The sequence below is a fragment of the Anas platyrhynchos genome, chromosome 6 (assembly GCF_047663525.1).
Source record: "Anas platyrhynchos isolate ZD024472 breed Pekin duck chromosome 6, IASCAAS_PekinDuck_T2T, whole genome shotgun sequence".
Lineage (NCBI taxonomy): Eukaryota > Metazoa > Chordata > Aves > Anseriformes > Anatidae > Anas > Anas platyrhynchos.
Genome location: NC_092592.1, coordinates 39371026 through 39390211, shown reverse-complemented (window position 1 = coordinate 39390211; position 19186 = coordinate 39371026). Strand labels below are relative to the sequence as shown.

General features: G+C 39.5%; 1 long non-coding RNA gene across 2 annotated transcripts; it reads right to left on the bottom strand.

The window, feature by feature from the left end:
• Window positions 1-291: 291 nt before the first annotated feature.
• LOC110353262 (uncharacterized) lies at window positions 292-17348 on the bottom strand. Of its 2 annotated transcripts, none has more exons than XR_011810186.1 (4): window positions 17204-17348; window positions 16543-16905; window positions 15236-15718; window positions 292-5243 (listed from the first exon to the last, which is right to left on the bottom strand). It is a non-coding gene; the product is annotated as an uncharacterized lncRNA (long non-coding RNA). The 2 variants fall into 2 exon arrangements; XR_011810185.1 differs by having other exon boundaries at window positions 294-5243; window positions 15236-15315.
• Between the last annotated feature and the right edge of the window lie 1838 nt (window positions 17349-19186).

Genomic DNA, 19186 nt, shown 5'->3' with positions numbered 1-19186 from the left:
CTGAGGAGTCTGGATGGACCTCCTGAGCAGCAGCCAGGGCTCGGCGCCGTGTTTGAGGAAGGATGGGAAACGGCAGGGAGCGGGGTTCGGCAGGTGCCGTGTTTTGAGAAAGAAATTAATGGACCAGAACAGCAAGAAGAGCTCGTATGAGTCTGTCACTGCAGAATAATTAACAGCTAAGTAGAGTTCAAAGTTTTGAGGGCAATGAGCTAAGCAACAGGGGAAAAAGAAAGCTCTTTTAAAATAGTGTTTAATTTTATATTACTTACAAAGGAAGGGAAGGAAAACAGCTAAACCATGTGGTTAATATATTTTTTAAAAATTTATGTTAATATCCCAAATTCCCTTTAGTAGTCAAGAGGTTTTGTGGGTAACCCCTCCCTCCTCCTACATGACAATTTCTAGAAACTATTAAATATCATATTAATATACTTCTTTGGGAAAAAGAAAAATATTTGAGTTGGCATAGCACTCTGCTAAGAAGGTTGGCTCCTGCATCCCAGGTGATGACACAAGACAAATAACCAAACAAGGAGGAAAGGAGCAGCAAAGAGAAAAACGTTTCCTTCGTCTACTCTGACTTTCCACTCCATTCTTGGAGAAACCTGGGAAAGGTACACAGGCTCTCACCTGGACTGGCCAAATTCCTCTTCATGAGGGCTATTGCAAATAATCTTCTAATGAAGGACTAAAAAAAAAAAAAAAAAAAAAAAAAACAGAAAGAAGTTGGCTGCCTCTCCACTGGCAGGAGTATATCTGTTTCTTCCAGTCATTTTTCTCTATTTCCAGTTGTCCAATCTGTCTTCACCAATCTGAGCTGAGCCTTCCTGGCCATGGGGCAGCCAGTGCCCAGCACTACTTCAGCCAGCCACATCTTCTTTTCCACCAGCAGCAGAACCCTGTCCACTGGAAATCAAACTTTGGGATGATAACTCAGCATACGCCAATAAAACCAACCAGGTTTACAGGAGATATGAGAATAACAGAAAAAAATATGACCAGTATATTTGCAATTGACCAGCTCTGCAAACAGCTGCACAGGGGTAAAATATTGCATTTTCTATTAGAAATCACTACAAATATCTTAAGATTTATTTTAGAAGAGAAAAAACAATGTAGATATATACTTACCCATTCATGACATGTAAATAATACCAACAGTACTATTTGTCACATTCCTTGATTTCACAAGGGTTGCAACTGGCAGCTGAGGAATAATTTCCTTTTAATAGTTAGTTGATCTTCTCTTTAATTACTGAAGTTGCATGAATAAGGCACCAAAGAATGTAACGCGAGTTCTTTCCATACAATAGAATTTCTTTAATAATAATGGTATTTTTATTGTATTCAATTCACAGAATATAATTTTTCAGCAATGAAAAGCAGCTACAGATTCTTAAAATGTACAGTTTTCATTTCCTTAAAAAATATTGGAAGGAGTGTTGCTTCTATGCATTAATATAGGTACTGTGCCCTATGTAAAAGATGTAGGATTTAATAGATTTGATGTTGGAGGAAGGTAAATGTGTGCAGTCTCCTGTCTCTGAGCAAAACCAAACCCAAGGGGCCTGCAGACACCACCTCTGGCTGCTGTAGCACAACTTGCTGCCCCACGGACAAGCGAGTGTGGCTTTCCTTGTCTTGCTGAGGCTCTGAATTTGGGAAAACCCAAAACAATCCTGCCAGAACAAGTCACAGTGCATTTTTTTTTTCTGCCTATTTCTGACCTGAATAAGAGTAAAAAGTGTTCCAAGTTCCCTGCTTTTGCAGTGCCCTTTGTAGAAAGAGCTTTAATGTAAGTGGAGCTTTAGACGAGAGAAGCGGGTATTCTGGAACCGCAGCACGATGCTAGTTTTCCTCACCAATCTTTCACCACTAGAGTGGGGTTCTGGTTGGGTCACCGGAAAATAAACTTGTTTCAAAGGCTTTGCTTCCCAGATAAGATCCAAAAGGAGGTAATTGTGCCAAATCTCACAGAAAGACTTGAACAATAATGCATTGCGCAGAGCAACATTTAGATTAGGTTATTAAACGAGGGGAGGAGGTTATGTGTGCATAACACATTTGCAAGCACTTGGGATTTTTTTGAACCGATTTCTGCCGTCCTTTCTGAATCAGTGTTTTGACTGACTTCAGTGGGAGTTTCACTAACATAAAAGCTTCCAAATTCAGCGCCAGGTTTAAACATCTGGGCAGCGCTGTGCCCGGGAAGCCAGAGGAATTAAGATATTTGCCCTGCTCTCACTGCACTGGAGCTGACTCCTTAGCACCCTTGTGCTCCTTGGAAAATCCCAGCTATGGTTTATCTGAAATTAATTTGCCCACACTGTTAAGTCAATTACCCAAAGGAGCAGTGACTCGATTAAAAATCTATTTAGTTCAATAGGAAACAGTATACTTGGGATCAATCTTTTTTTTTTTCCTTTTTTTTTCCTTTTTTTTTTTTTCTTCTCTTTGACTGCAAAGAATCTTGTTGTATCCCTGTATAAATAATAAAGGTAGTGCACTATCCGCTCCTGCTCAAGCATGACTGAGCAGATACAGCCTCTGTGCAGCTCGTGTCACCCACACCCAGAGAGAGACGGTATGAAGAACATCTCAGACAAAAGTGGGGTTTGCTCCTGCCCTGTGGGGAACCCCTGCATGCCCCAGCTGCTCAGTGGGGCCATGACGGCCGCTTGCTCCCCACCTTCCTTCCGAAAGGTCTCTTGCACCCGTCTCACCTAGAGAAATGCTCTTGTTGTCAAGCCTACAGCAAACTGTGTCCAGACAGATTGGTGTTCTGCTCAAAGGAGCCTGCATGAATCATGTATTAGTTCATTTAAAAGCACTTTGTAGACAAACATGCTCACTCTATCAGCAGGCACGGGGATGCAAATACTTCACTGGGTGTATATGAGCCCTGACAGGACATCTGTGATGCATGGGATTGGGAAACAGCTCACTCCAGAAAGATCAGGCAATAACGAGCAAAAAGGCTCACCGTATTTTGTTCTTTTTCAGCAAAATGAAAATTTAACTTTGCCATCATGTTGGAAGCAGAGTAAACACTATCAACAGAAAACCAGCAGCAGGGAGAGGTAAATGATTTACAAGGTATTCTTCAATCATTTAGCAGAAAGACAGGAGGTTTTGGTTTCGGGTCCAGAGTACTCTTGCAGAAGGCAACTATTCCCCAGCAATATTAATGCTAAGATACCTGCTGTGCAGGATTGTCCTTTGGAGGTGAGGAAGAAATAGAAACAGTTAGATTCAGGAAATACTAATGGCAGCTTTGGTATGCTAGCTGCTTGGCAGATGTTGATTGCTCCCTGCAAATGAAAACAAGCTAATGAGTGCGTGCGATAGCAAAATATTTGGTGGGCTCTCATTAGCAGGTAGGGTATGTGGAATTAATTTCACTGAGAAAATTGTAGAATAAATTATTTGCATAGAAAACATAGTTTGTAAAAGCATCCTGGAAGAAATTCAGGCATGTTTGGACTTTGTCTTGTAAGTGGTTCCAAATTGATTTAAATTGTAAGAGATAACTGTAATATTATAAATACTTTAAGTATGTGTGTCAAAGACACAGTTACATTTTATAAGGTATGAAGAATGTAAGTTTCAGTTTTTGCCTTGGTGTTGGTGGCTGGTACAGAAATTTCTTCACAATAAGTATGACATGATACCACCAGCCACAGACTGCTGGCTTTTGTAACTGCAAAGGTGGTGTGTTTACTAACTTTTTAGCCATTTTTTTTTAAAAAAAACATGGTCACATGCAAGGGAGTCCTGTGTTCACACTAAATAACAGAAGCCTCTTACCCCTTTGCAGTTCGTGGATGTTCATTTTTGGGTCTTCAGAAAATGTAGAAATTAATTTGTTCTTCTGAAATCCTAATTTTACCTTAGCAGTAAAAGAAGTACTGGAAATAGTAATTCAGGCAAACAGAGTATTGTTACTGTTCCCAGAAAGGTAATATATTTGAATAGCTCTGCATATTTAACAAGGAAGATGTGTTTTGAGCAATTTTTAATAAAGTAATATTTTACATTTCCCATTTCACCCTTGCAGGAAACTGCAAAGATCAGTTCTGGATTGAGATTGCATCCCCAGTCTTGGATCCTTTAACATCCCAGAAGGCTCACATGAAAAAGAAAAATCCCCCTACTTACACTGTGAATAGGTGCTAACAGCTTTAAAGAATTACCCACCAAATATTAGGTGCAATTTAAAACTACATTTAAAGCAGCACGGGTAGTTTAAAAGTCTACGTGGCCAGCTAAAAGTCAGAGAGAGAAAATTACTTGAACACGTGTTGGATGAATTTCTGCCTGTGTGGGAGATATCGCACTGGTGGGATAATATATCCTCCTTTAAAAAAAAAAAAAAAAAAACTCAGCAGATTCTTTATCTGGTCTTCCATATGACATGCGATTCCAAATCTGGGCAAAGGCTTTTAGCTAATTTCCATTTACTATAAAAAGAAATACAACTATGCTATCAAAGTATTACGGAAGATTATTTATGTTGAGAGACATCCTTAGGCTAAACTATTAAGTGCGGATAATGGATATGAGCCACCTAAGGTGTGCAGAGGACCCATTAATGAATTACCTGGTAAAACAGAGTCCGAACACGTGCACTCAGGTAGTGGCTGGCTTGAGCACTGTGCTTTTGGAGGAGCAGCAGGACCGATGAGGGGTCATGTCATGCCAAGACCTGAAAAACGCACAATAAAATGTTCCAGGCACTACTCTACAGCTGCTTCAAGGGCTGGTCAAGGGCCGTTCAGAGTCTTCACTGCAGTATTTACTCAATATATTGTATGTCGTATCAATTTAAATATGCACTGCAACTTATTAGATATTTATTAGCTTACACTTTAAGCCCCAGTCTATTTTATAACCCCAATGCCCCCTGTTTTATGTAAAAAGGATATTTTAATGGATATAATTTAAATTAGTTCATAACTAGATAACTTGTTCCAGTCTGCTACACCAATGAAACCTACACTAATGACTGCCTTCAGTAGGCAATCCCTAATTTTAAGAAGCCATTTTAAAATATTTATAACATTTCTTGTGCGATGTTGTTTGAACTGTGTTTATAACAGACATCTCGAATGGGCTTTTGGGTGGTTTGCAGAAGTCTCTGTCAATAGTGATTCTTGCAGCACCATCTTTGGAGCAGGGACAGCAGCTTCGGTCCTGGCTGTGGGTGCCCCACATTGCCCAGGGCAGCACCACCTGGCACAGGTCTGAGAAAAAATAATAAAATAAAATAAAAATTACTAATAGTCCACAGCATAATTGTGAATAAATGTTTGTTATAAATTTAGCTAAGGCGTAAGCATCTAAAAGAGCTAAGAAAGCAACCTGTAGGTCTATAATTTCTTTGCTGTCTGAAGAACAACGATGCCTCGTGTTGGTCTGCTTTGGCTGCTGAGCGAAATGAGCTGAAGGCACCCGGTGCTTGCTACTGGGCCTTCTGCTTCCCCAGGAAAGTTCTGAGAGATGGGGTCTGGGGAATTCCTGGGGGTTCCCGTCCCCGGGGGCTGCTAATGCACTTGGCTCCTGCTGCCTGGCTGGCAGCTGGGGAAGGATGCACTGCGCCTCTGTGTGCCACGGGGGCGAGCACAAAGGGAAGGTAAATATACAAGCCGTGCTAATTAATATTAAATATTGAGTGTGTGATTGATGTTAATGATAAAAAAAAAAAAAAAAAAGAACAAGCAACCAAAAAAGTGCTGGGACATAATACAGCTGAACTTTTGTAGGTGTGGAGGCATTAGTAATAAATGCTAAGAGCTGCTTTAAGCAACTCATTGCTTAAGGTTTTCGCTTTGGGAATCACAAGTGTTACCTTAATATATTTACTTCAATAAAATACTGAAGGCAAAAGTTAGATTTATCCTTCAGTCAGTTTTCACAACTTTAGCAACAAGCCAGTGGAATAAATGTGATTTTTTTCTGCAAATAGGTATTACCTGGCAATGTAATTAGCACTCACTAAACCAATGTAAAACCATTTGAGCCCAAATCTGGCTATGACTTCTCACAAGAGTTGTCCTGATCACCACTGAATGCAGGTGGCATCCATAGACTGGTGTTACTGTGACAGTGAGCTGACATTCTGCATCACCTCCTTTATCATTTATTAGAAAATAAATAAATCCAGATCTTGCTCAGTGGCAATTCCTAAGGAGAAGAGAGCACCAAATGGGTTTTAAACAGCCGAATACCCAATGCATGAATAGAATTAGGGCCAAACATCCTGCCAAAGACCAGTCAGCAGGAGCCCACTGCCAAGCCCTGGTCCCTAGATCAACACCTCATCCATGAAAAAAAAGCTGATCTTTAAATCAAAGGCAGCTCACGAGAAGAAAAAAAAAAGAAAAAAAAAATACCAAAGACATAAATCTGCTTTGGCTACCAGCCCAGTGTGATCTTCCAGTATATTTCTGCTGATGCTACTTCTGGGATGGGACAAAGGAAATGGATGACACTGAGACGTCCGTGGCAGGAAGACCACCGGATTGCCCGTAAAGAAGCAGCAGGTAGCATGTGTAGATGACAGTGCTGTCAAGGGGCTACAAGTTCACCTCTCCAGCTCCTTTTCTGTCTTGTGGGAATTTCAGCAGCTGGGCTAACCCAGCTCTACATTTGAAATGTACTGAGAAGGGTTTTGTCAGAGACATGTTGTACTTTATGCCCGCAGGACGCAGGAAAGCAGCGAGCTTCACTTTGGTAATATTTTTGTGAAAGCAAAAAGCATCTCAACAACTGTAAGGGACCTGAGATTCTTCTGCAAAATAGACATCAAATTCTGCTGAAATTCACTTAAAGCCAGGGCAGTGATGAAACAAGTATTTATCTGAGAGATGTCCAAATCAGATTCACACCACACCTGAAAGCCAAGACTTTCAGATCTCAAACCACATGAACCAGTGCCTCTGCTCTCCTTTTAATCATCTTTTTAGCAAACACATCCAAACTATTACACTTGCGGGCCTTGGCTTTAACAATGGCTAATTTAGCCCCATTGTAGTATTTCTGAGGACCTTGATATCTACGGGTTATTATCAACAGTAAATTTATAATAATAAACAATAACAGTAAGTTACAGTTGTGTATTCTTCATAAATAGTATCAATGAAAGACGACAAGGAGGACACAGTTAACCACTTTAAAAGGATTACCAAGGTTTTGTTTTGTTTTGTTTTTTCTTTAAGAAAGTGATAAATAAAGTCTGTTATTCTCCTCTTTGCTTTTTTTTTTTATTATTTTTTTGTATGTGTGGTTCCTTTTATTTTTTTTTTTTTGTACAAGAGAATGAAAATCTGTTTGCAGTTGTAACTTTTACAGCACATCAAATATTTTCTTTTTTTTTTTTTTTTTTCTTCCATAATTATTTTTACAGAGAGCTGCTTTTTCAATCAGGTCACTGAACTCTGAAAAACAAAACTTCAAGGCTACTTTTGAAAAATTGGACTTTACTTTTCTTTCAATAGAAAGATTCACAACTTTCGTGCGTAAGCCAAGACTCAAAAAATAACATAAATCCTTTCAGTGCCGTCTCTCTCTTTGCCTGTGTAACAGATATTTCTGCTAACATTTACTTTTGTAATTTTTCACATTGTTTTAGCTCTCAGAGGTTAATATTTGCCATTCATTTTGATATTCACAAGCTACAGAGGTAGGCTTGCAAATATCTGCCCTGGGAAAATGAGCAGCTCTGCCAGAAAATATGTTCAAGTTTCTTTGTGGAACTGTGGGAGACAACACACCATTGACAACATTTCACTGTATTCATCTGTTCATGTTTTAAACATCTGCACAGTCAATTCAGACTGTACAACAATTGGTATTTAAAAGGGATAAGCAGATAATTACAGCAAGTTTTTTTTTCTCTCTTTAAACAGTAAACATGTACTGAAAAAAAAAAAAAATGTTTATTAAAAAAAAAAATAAATCAGTGAACTGATACATACAAGAGTAGCCACGGAAATCATATCCTTACACTAAGACCACACACTCATTTTCTGGTAGGCATCTACAAATACAGAAGAGACTGCGTGGTAGCAAAATTCAGCTGCAGACAGAGCTGCCTGCAAAAGCTGACCCACTACTTGCAATAATATCAAATCATAAATGAATTAATTTGCTTGCTGACCAAGTAGTTTGCCATATTAAAGTGCAAGTTTGCAAGACATGTATTCTATTATCCCAGATTGCACTCTTGACACTTTACATTATGAACATTTAGCATTCATCCTTTGATATTTTGAACACTGACTACAATGAAGCTGTCAGCACAAAGGAATTTTTTATTCAATTTTCTGATGTAACAAGCAAGGATCTTACAGAACCATCATTAAGCATATGGAAACAATAGGGAATCAATTATCTAGCTATGGAAGACAAAAAAAGGTCTTGATGGGCACAATATTCAGAGAGATGAAAAGTTTGTGAAAGAATAGAAAGAGAAGAGAAGAGAAGAGAAGAGAAGAGAAGAGAAGAGAAGAGAAGAGAAGAGAAGAGAAGAGAAGAGAAGAGAAGAGAAGAGAAGAGAAGAGAAGAGAAGAGAAGAGAAGAGAAGAGAAGAGAAGAGAAGAGAAGAGAAGAGAAGAGAAGAGAAGAGAAAGAGAAGAGAAGAGAAGAGAAGAGAAGAGAAGAGAAGAGAAGAGAAGAGAAGAGAAGAGAAGAGAAGAGAAGAGAAGAGAAGAGAAGAGAAGAGAAGAGAAGAGAAGAGAAGAGAAGAGAAGAGAAGAGAAGAGAAGAGAAGAGAAGAGAAGAGAAGAGAAGAGAAGAGAAGAGAAGAGAAGAGAAGAAGATGATTATTTTGTTTCTAACATTCAGAAAACAATATTTGCTCCAAATGCAGTTCACAGTGACTAAGAGAGTGACGATTTATTCAAAGGTTGCACCAAGCTTGTACTGTTATTTTCACCATGGTCTAATGCTTGTAGTATGTTGTGAGCAAGCAGAGATCATTAACACTGCCAGACAGCTGCGTTGGAATCATCAAGTCAATACTGTGTGCTTTTGGTTAAAAAATAATAAAAATAATAATAAAAAGAAAAAAACAATAATAATTATAGTGGGGAAAAAATGGTGTATTTTGATCAGCACAAGCTACATAATCTAGATTCAGTCATTGACAGGGAGGACAAACCTCCCACAGGGAGAGCAAACTTGTTTTGTCACATCTTAGCATGTAGATAAAATTCTAGCACAAGTACCAATTCCCCCCAAACTAGGATGTAACTGGCAGCCCACCCAGCCTTCTGAGGGAAGAGAAGAACATATATGTATGTGTATACGTATGTATATATATATTTACAGACCACATGAAACTAAATTTAATAAACATTCCAGGAAGGAAGGGACTTGGCAGAACAGCCAGACAATGAAATAAAGCGTTTTTTACTACATGGCTGTATTTTAAGAGCTTGCAGAAAATGAACTCCTTAGTGATCACATTCCAATGAATTTGGAAATGCTTTTCAGTATGCCATGTTGTATCACTTACCACTGGACAGTGATTATTTTAAAGCTGCAATATAAGACACAAATATTTGTTTAAAATGAATTCCGCCTTAAAAGTCTGGGTGTTCTTTTTTTTTTAGGGATTCAGATACAAAAATGAGCTGAGTGACTGTGGCCTGCTGACGTCCCAACAGTATCACCTGTGCAAAAGTTCAGCTGTAGAGGGATTCATTTGGAGTACTCACCACCACTGAAAATAGCAATAAACAGTGTTTTGTGATGCTCTTTGCATTTCTTTATTTGTCCTTGTTGTGTCTGAGACGCAATGTTGAGAACACCGGTTTAGCTGCAGTTGGAGCCTACACAAGCAATAGTTTTTTAAAGTGCCACTAGAATTGTAGTCATATCCAAGTAACACCATAAAATAATAAATGAGAGAAAGGATACTGGAGGTCGTGGAAATATGAACCTATAAAGATACACCTCAGATTCCAATGCATACTCTAATAACAAGGTAGGACTGCAGGGAACACACCGATGGCTTTCTTCATGCAGCACTACGGACAACCGCTCTTTTTCACTCAAATTCATTTGATTATGGGGAAAAGCTTAATCTTTTCAGTCTATAAAAAATTGAAACATTTTGCTCCCATTTCATAAATGTTGACATTTCCCACAAAGGGAGAAAATATATCAGAATGTTTCCTTAAAAAGCAGTAGGAAAGGCCTGTCCTGCCTGGAAACCTGAGACACAAAGCTTGCTGAACCCCAGCTCCTCAGGGGCTTCCTCGACCAGAGGCTGTGGTGGTCCCAGGGCCTCACGTCTGGGGGATGTCACTGCAAACAGGGTCCCAAGGGTCCTTGGTGGTACCACGCTGACGTAGGGAGATGTGGGTGGTGAGGAAAATGTGTGGCGTGGCCTCCAAATATCTGTTCATCTCTCTAGTCTCCCTGGAAATCCATGAGGTAAGCAAGCTGCTAGCTTAGTAGAAATTGCTTTTCTTTTTTTCTTTTTTTCTTTTTTTTTTTGGTTTTTTTTTTTTTTTGTTTCCAGGCATCAAGGGGTGCTTCTGTAAAGTGTTTCAGCCTCAAGGAACAAAATAAAAAGAAGAAAAAAAAAATCCTTTCATTAGAGACCACTAAAACCCGCATGCACCACGTCAAGAAGCAGAGCTGTGGGAGGTGCTAGGCCTGCCTTTACAGAGGGATTGATCTCACGTAGAGCCAGGATTAGCAGCAGACTGAGTCATGCTCCAATCATTTCCTTAAAGAGAAAAAAGATGAAATAATTGACCTGAAACCAAGTTGTGGTACTCCTACAACATGTTTGTGATTGCATGTGAGGTCCTGATGCTTCTGCCTGGCCAGGGCCAAAGGGAAAGCCCACAAACTCCAGCTGGTGGCAAAAGTGATCTCTTTGGAGTCAAGGTCTGGATGTCTAAGTACGACAGGATTAGATATTCCACAACACACCTGATACAATGCAGCTGAACATAAGAACCAGAACAGTAGCTTTTTCTTCTGCCATTTAACATGCCTCATAACCCTGAGGACATTGTCTTAACCAAAGGCTTGAACTCTGGATGAATTGTAATTCTCACAGCATTGAAACCCAGGAGAGTGCAATGCTTGCCAGAAAGATCCTGAAGGGGAGAAGGGAAAAAAAAAAAAAAAAAAAAGAATAAACTTGATAATTATGGAAGGGGAAAAAAAAATAAAAAAAAAAAAAGAATATGCACATCCATAGTTTTGCTAAGTTTGGGATTGACTAGAAGAATCAAAGTGGTAGCCTGGAGAGAAAAATCTGTATTTGAGGTGTGAGGTTAACTGACAAAAATCAAACTTAAGACTGAAGTGTGTAACTTAAAGAACAGCTAAAACCTACAAGAAACCTTTCAAGAAAAAAGTATCCGATTACATTTTATGACCAAGAGGCAAAGCTAAGAAAAATATTTCAGACAGAGGAGCTGTTATTTTTGTAGCTTTGAAACAATACGTAACTAGCACAAAAGATAATATGATACAAGACAGGTAATCCTATCATTTTAGAGTTTATGACTGCAATCTTCTCCACATGAGAGACTTGATTGTGCTTAGTTTCTTTCCATAAGTGAATAAATTCAGAGAATCACAAGCACAATTATTCAGATTTCTGTTTTCTTCTCAGGCTTGAAAAGTCAGAGCCAAAGGACTAGTGGCCTTAAATGCTGCAGAAAACCTTCATATACAAGCCTGTATTATATCCATACACAAAGCATAATTAATATAAACGGCACTGCTCCCACAATATATTTTTCTTTGATAGTCCTAATTTAATCTAATTTTTTAACAATTATTATTCCTATATTAAATGAAAAATGTCATAGTCTAAAAAGAAACTGAAAATACTGAGAAAACAGTGTAAAAAATCTGAGGACAAGTCATTATCTGTGACATCCTTTCTTCCAACATTGTCTCTACAGCAATGTCTATGTCCTGAGCAACTGCAAGGATAGCATTTTGACTAATAGGACACAACATGGACGTGGTTGTAGCAGGGTGTTTGCTATCACCAAGTCTAATGGTGGATTTTAAACTTTCTGTCTACCTGCTTAATCCTTAATGGATACTGCGGTCTTCAAAATTCTAATTTTGGTCATTTTTGGTTTTGAGTATAGCTTTGAACTCACACTAAGTCCCTACATCATATCAAGATGCCCTGAACTGGAAGCCCCCATCCATGTCTATATCTGGGAAGCAATGGTAGCAAAGCCAGAAGGCTGGAAAACACAGAATGGCAGAATTATCCTTCCCAAGCCCAGGTAGGGAGGAACACCTCCTGGTATGCAAAGGGTTCACATCAACTAGGGAAAAAGCAGAGTCTATTTCTCTCTAACTTCTGGAGTGATTGTTTCTGTTATTTGGGATAAAAACAAGTGCCTTTTGCTGTAAATGCTCTGCTTATCCGAAAATAATAATATTCTTAGAGCTAGAAATACTAGCTTATAAGCAATTAGGGAATTTTCTTGAGAGAAAGGAGACCTTTAGCAAATTCAAGGACTTTCTCTTATTTTACATTAACATGTCATTTAAGAAAATACAGAAAAGTTACAAGAGCTGCGATCAAAATTTGCGCTGTGAGCATTATGTTATCATAGGAAGCAGCACACAGCCACTACCAGCTCTTTGGTCTTCTCTTCCTGTATTTGGCTTTTCTGGGGGGAGATGGTATGTAGATAGCTAGCTCAGACAAAGGGCTAAGGCTGTGAGTCACAAGTAAGGCTGGGGAGGTGTGGGATTTAGGTGCCTCTAGCATCCGCATTTCCCATTGATTAGTTTGGGCACTCAGGACCTTTGCTGTCACAGGTAACTAGGGCTTTCCGAGATGCTAAACACTCCCCAGGCACTGCAGAGGTAGCTCAGGCATCTAAATTAGTGCTCTGTGTTCTTCTCCCGGGACACAGGGCGCGGCAGTTGCTGTGCCACAGAGCACAGCACAGAAAGTCCCTTTGTGCATCGATGCAATTGATGGAGTTTGGGTTGGAAGCGTGCTTTTGAAGGCCACCTCCCAGGTGTCCCACTTCCCTGACTGGGTTAGCATCACACAGACATCATGGAACACACAGACTAAATCTCTTCAGGGTGAAACTAAACCAGAAGATATGTTCCAGCCAGTCCAGATTGGATTTTGCAGCACCAGGCTCACCATCATCTGAAGTGAGCACCCTGGAAATGCTTTTATTGTGGACATCTGGTACTCAGGGCCAACAATTCCATGATACAGATCTGCTGCAATAAGTTATTGTGATGTAGATGCAGCCTTTGTGAAACAGCTTTGCGAACCTAAAATGTTTCCCAATACCATCCTCCCACTCTCTAAAAAAAAGCAGTATTTTTTTATGTGTTCAGTCATGGGAGCAGAGGGCAGAGGTTCAGGGCTGTCACCACACTGCATCACTCTCTGCACCCAAAGATTTCAAAGAGCCTGTAAACCACAGTCTGGAACATATACAGACATTGTCCACATTTTAAGCAAGGTTTTTTTAACTTTAAATTTAACAAAAGATCAGTAAAACATCTTTTCCAAAGTCACACAGCATGCCAGAAACAGAATCAGAACAGAAACTGAATTTCATGACAGGTCATGAGCTTTAACCTAACAACTACTATTAATTAAACAAACCTGATATTTGATTAACCTCGCATAAAATTCTGCAAATGATATGAGCTCTCTTCCATATGTGGTGCTAGAAATATCCCACCATTTCTAGAATAATTCAGCAGTGGGGATATGAACAGAGCAGGAAGACCAAAAGGCAGTAAAAGAGCAAGAGGAAATTGGCTGCTGCTTTACCAATTTCCTGTTGGGGCTCTTCAGGCTGTATTGCTCAGGACAACCATTACAGAGAGGCTTGCAGCTCTGGAAAGCTTTTATTGACCTCTCTGTAAATACAAAATGGCCCATGAATTAAATGGGAGGGTCACTATGAGGAAGTTCAACAGACTTGGCAGATTCTTGGGAATAAGCAAGAGCAGGGATCAAGAGGACTGATTGAAAACGTGCAGTTATTGTGCAGAGGCTTCCTTTTCTTGGGAGCAAGCTCCCTGGGGTTTTCTAGGCCAGGATTTACAAGGCTAATGAAGGGTGTTGGTTTCTTCCCTTCTGTGACAAAAAATTCAGCTTAAGACAAGCCAGATTTACAAGCAACTGTCTAGCTGCTGAAAAGCCATTTGCCAAAGCTTTCCATCACCCAGGCAATCCCCTTTTCTCCCTCCATGTGCACACACTTTTTTTACAGGCCCTGTTGCATCGTTGTGCTTGACATGGGACCTGCCTGGACTTCGACAGAACTGAGTTCTGTTCACTCAGCCAGGCAGTTTTCCCCACCTTGTGAGCTATTTCTCTAATAACACCAAAAATTGGGTAAACAGATCTTTGTGAAAACTCCTCCTTCTGTTTTTTTCTTTTTCATTAGTATTGAACAATCAATATTTCCTTTCCACTTCTTTTTACAAGGACTCAGAACAAGTTACAACCATTACCTTTACTTGAATTTTCTTGTTAGTATAAGAAATTGTTTTATTCAAATGAACATTGAATGTCTTTGCTTGAAATTAACTTCTTCAATTAGTTAAAAAAGTAGAGGGGAATAAAGATTTTTCTGAATATCTACATGTTAACATTTTTATCTGTCCCTTGCTTACATTTGCTTTTATGAACAATCACTGAAACTCCAAGGTTTATTTGCAGGGTATCCATGGATTCAGGATTTGGATCATAATCTCATTGATAAAATCCTAAATCAAATAATAATAGCTTTTTCTACTTAAAGTTCCCAGTAAATTAGTGCTGTGGATATTACAGAAAAGCCTCACCATGAAACTTTTGAAAATAGAACTACGTTTGGTCTTGAGAAAAAATAAAAATATTTAATGCAAGAATTTACAACTAACTTTGAAATTTAATACACTAATTTCATCTCAAAACTGCATATTTCAAAGCAGTGCAAATCTCTCTAACCTCTGACATTGGTGCTGCTGTTTTTAAGCAAGAAACCCACTGTAGGCTGTGCTGACAAAATCAGCCTTTCTCAGAATACTCTTAAGAAAAACACAGTTATTGGAATGTGCAAATGCTCATTTATCATGTTTCATTCATACTGAGGTAGAAACCTCAGACAAGGACAGTGTGACTGAAATTTGTAGAAACACGGATGGCTGGGAATTGCTGCCCAAGACCAGGTGGGACTGCCTGCACCCCACGTCCATGCCGCATCCTTACCGTGGTTTGGCCACCTCATTCCTGCTCCCTTCTCGCAGCCATGATGAATGCGACCTTCAGCACGGGATGAGGCTGTCCCCCTGGGGTTTGCAGAAATAGTTCAGTGCCCGTAAAATTTAAGCTGAAAAGTTGGCAAAGCCATGGCATATTTGGGACTGTGAAGTGTAAGCAAGCACTTCATGGGTCGTGTCATGCTTGCCTCAGGGTAGGAGGACAGATGAAAACTGGTGGCCACCATCATCCCATGTGCAAAAAAACAGTAAAATCCGGTGCAAGAGTAGAATGCACAATCAATAAACTTTTCAGTGTGAGAAACGTCCCAAAATTGGAGCAAGTGATTAGCTCTTCTTCGACTGACAGTTCCCAAACATTAATGACCTTGAAGGCTGACCAGTGGAGTGAGCATGTGCGCACACTCTGCACACCCTTAGAGAAGGGAGAACTTCAAAGGTAGGTGCCTCATCTGCAAATCTCCCAGGCTCTCTTAGATATGAAAAAGAAAGCTTAGATGATTTGGAAAAGGGGACAGGCTTCACATGACCAGAAATTGATAAAATTTTAAACCCTATATTTATTTTATTTTCATGTAACAATCTGGAAGCTTGAGAAGATCCTGCTGTTTTTCTGGTCTTGAAGATGTGTATACTAAATCATTGCTACATTAAAACAAGAATGAATTTAGGTGTGTTCACTCTCATTCACGCTAATTTTGGTGCCATTTTGACCCTAGGTTTTGGGGGCAAATAAAACTAATATGATGGAAAGAAAGAGATGCCCCAAACCTCTGAAAAAACAGGGGAATATGAAGACTAGATGCAAAAAAGTTGCTCTCTGAATGCCTTCAGGCCTGACTTTTATTTGTTTTGTTTTACCAGTCATGAGTAATTTGCCTACTCGATAGTCATGCTGTATCCCTTTTTAAGCCCCTCTGTTGACATAATGATTGCTTAAATATCTAAAAATATGCTGATCTCTAGTGGCACATGAGGGGCAAAACAAAACAAAACAGGAAAATTATTTCAGGAAAATATTCAAAAGCTATCAGCAAATTATTTCCATTTGTTGTTCTTAGAAAGGGAACATATTCTGCAGACCAAATCATTTAAACCTTACAAAAGTGATCAAATTTGTATCAAAGAAAAAAATCAATGCAAAAAAATCATTTTTGCATTTACAGAAAAACAGATACTTTAAGTCCCCTTCTTTTTCTTAAACGATGCAAAGAGACATTACTGGAAGAAAAGCCATCACAGCATATGTGACTTCAAACATTCTTCACACAGAACTATTTATATGTTTCCCCTTACCTTTTTTTCCCTCCAAAACAAATCCAGGCTGTCTAAAAAATAAGTCTGGAAGTGAGCTGAGATGCTTTGTGGCTTTCCCAGCCCCTCCAAGCAGCACACACATCCCCGACGGGTGTGTTCAGACCAGAGATGTCCCCGAGCCGACACACTGACACTGCTGGCCTGTCCAGGACCCTCCTGGGGCTCTGCTCCTGCTGATGTTAAAGCCTTTGTGTGGACTTCTCCTCCAGCTGTTCACCCCCTATCTTTTCTCTGAAACAGCATAAATGTTATTGCCAAATCCTAGCAGACCACAAACAGAAAAGCATGGCGATGTCAAGTTATGATGTCTTTTCTTCATCTCCCTCCTCCTGCTTCTGTCTCCTGTTTTAAGAGAGGAAAGATTTAGAAACATGGAAAATCTCTCAGGTGCCTTGCACCAAAATTTAGGCTATCCTTCCTCCCTCACACGCACACAATCTCCCCACAGGCTTAGCATGGAAAAGCTCGTCCTAAATAATACTCAAAAGGGTCACATCAGAAACAAGATTAATTCAGTGCACCTAAATCTTTATTGGGGATAAAGATATTTCTCATTCATTTCTTCTCCAGACACCCAGTCAATAATTTAAAGAAAGATTCCTCAATTACTCCATTCACTTAAAAGATATCAATATCATACTTGGGAGAAAATCCTGTAAAATTCAGTGCAGTCAAGTGCTGACTTTAATGTTTTCTCTTCAGAGGATGTGGAGCTGAAGCTTGCATGAGATTCCCCTGCCTGCAAAACTCAGAGGAAAAGAACAGACAGCACTGGGAGATCCCCCGGCCCTCCAGGAAAAGAGGCAGAAATGAAATGACTAGACTTCTACTTATGTGTTTATCTAGAGTAAGAACAAATCATTTCTATTTAAAGGAATGATATTGGCATCTGCAATTGCCGATGGTTCATTTAGTCTGGTGTCTTTTTAGCAGCAGTGGAGCAGTGGTCCATGCCGGATACCTCTGAGAAAAAGGGAAGGAAACAGAAAAAAATCCTTCTGGCATATGACTGTGAATAAATGTGAATCTTAATTCAAAATTATATGGGAATAAAAATAGAGTGTCTTCATATTGTAAAGGAAAATTACTAACAACTTGTGAAGTCAGCCTAATACTAAGAAGCTAAAAGGTCTTCTGAGTAAAATTCCTGACACAAACATGATTTTTAAGAGTGGGGATCAAAATTAAGATTTCACTGAGTGAAATTGTCACTGATGCTGATTTTCAGCCAAGATTATGTATATGCCTGATACATGCACATGTGTGTTTTCACTTGGTCAGCAGAGAGTTTGGATTTCTTAAGGAGACCACCAACTTTGCTGGACATGTTTCAGTTCTGAAAAAAAATGGAGAGAAATGTGTTTAACTCATTCATGCCACAAGGAACACGAACAACACATTGCCAAAGGCCATTGTCTACCTCCAGACACACATCCAACAACATTACAGCAGCAGATTTAACAGGTGTAGCTGCAGGGAGAGTTTAGCAGAGACTTTAATTAGTCTAACTACCGTTTTAAAGAGACAAATTTGATAAAGAGACATGTATCTCACTGCACAAATCTGTACGTAATCCTATAACTGCCAGCAGCAAAGGGGCACCACTGAAAGTTCAGCCAAGCTACCAGTGGTTGCTCATCCTTATCAGCCCTGGCTGACAACAGTTGCACACATAATACTCCCACCTGGAAAGGTTTCCTAAAATATGTTAAAGAAAAGTTTTAGATGAAGATCTAAAAGCAACTGAGAATGGCCACTCATTACAACTTTTGGAAAACTGAGCTTCAAAAGAAATGGCAGGGATAATTATCTGCAAATTGGAGATTCAGTGATGTAAATGGGTCAGATCCAGCATTTTGGCTCCAACTGGGTAACACGGAGCTTATGGGTAACAGTCCCGCCCTTGGTTTGAGCACAGTTTTCATTTGTACTTCACAGAAACACCACTGTAATTCATTAACGTATGTACCATTAAAGAGGAGTTGTAGGAGAATGAAATATAAGAAGGGTTGATAGATAGTGTTGCATTGATGGGTTCCGCTTGGTTGGTAACATCAAGTGGCAGAATGAGAACAGTTTTTAAGATATGATTAAATATAAATTTTATCAAAGGAGCAGTAAAACATTATAGCTTTAGGCTTTTTAAATTCTGTACACATTGTAGGATTCCAAAAATAAAGCTCCAGCTTCTTAAAATTGAATGTCTGTGTTGTATCATTTAAGCAAGCCACCATCTGAGCTACAAGGCATTTTTATCTGCAAAACCACCCTGGCAGGGTTTAGAAAGACGACATGCTGGCTGAGGGGTATGCTCGCTTGCACACAAATTGTTAAGCTCCACCTTTAAGAGTCCTTGATACATATCTGACGCCTCTGTAACATGACCCAGTCACAACTTGGATCATGCCCTCATTTGGACTTAAATCAAAGTCAAGCCCACGTGTTATTCCAAAAAGGAGGGGAAATCCAAAGGGGAAATGCTCTGGATGGCACGTGCACACAGCCTCCTCCCATGCTCAGACATCATCACCCATCACATCATGTTGGGTGCAAAACAATGATTTTCTTTATCCCAGGCCCTCACAAGCAGCTGCTGCCAAGCAAAGCACATTCTGGCATCCCA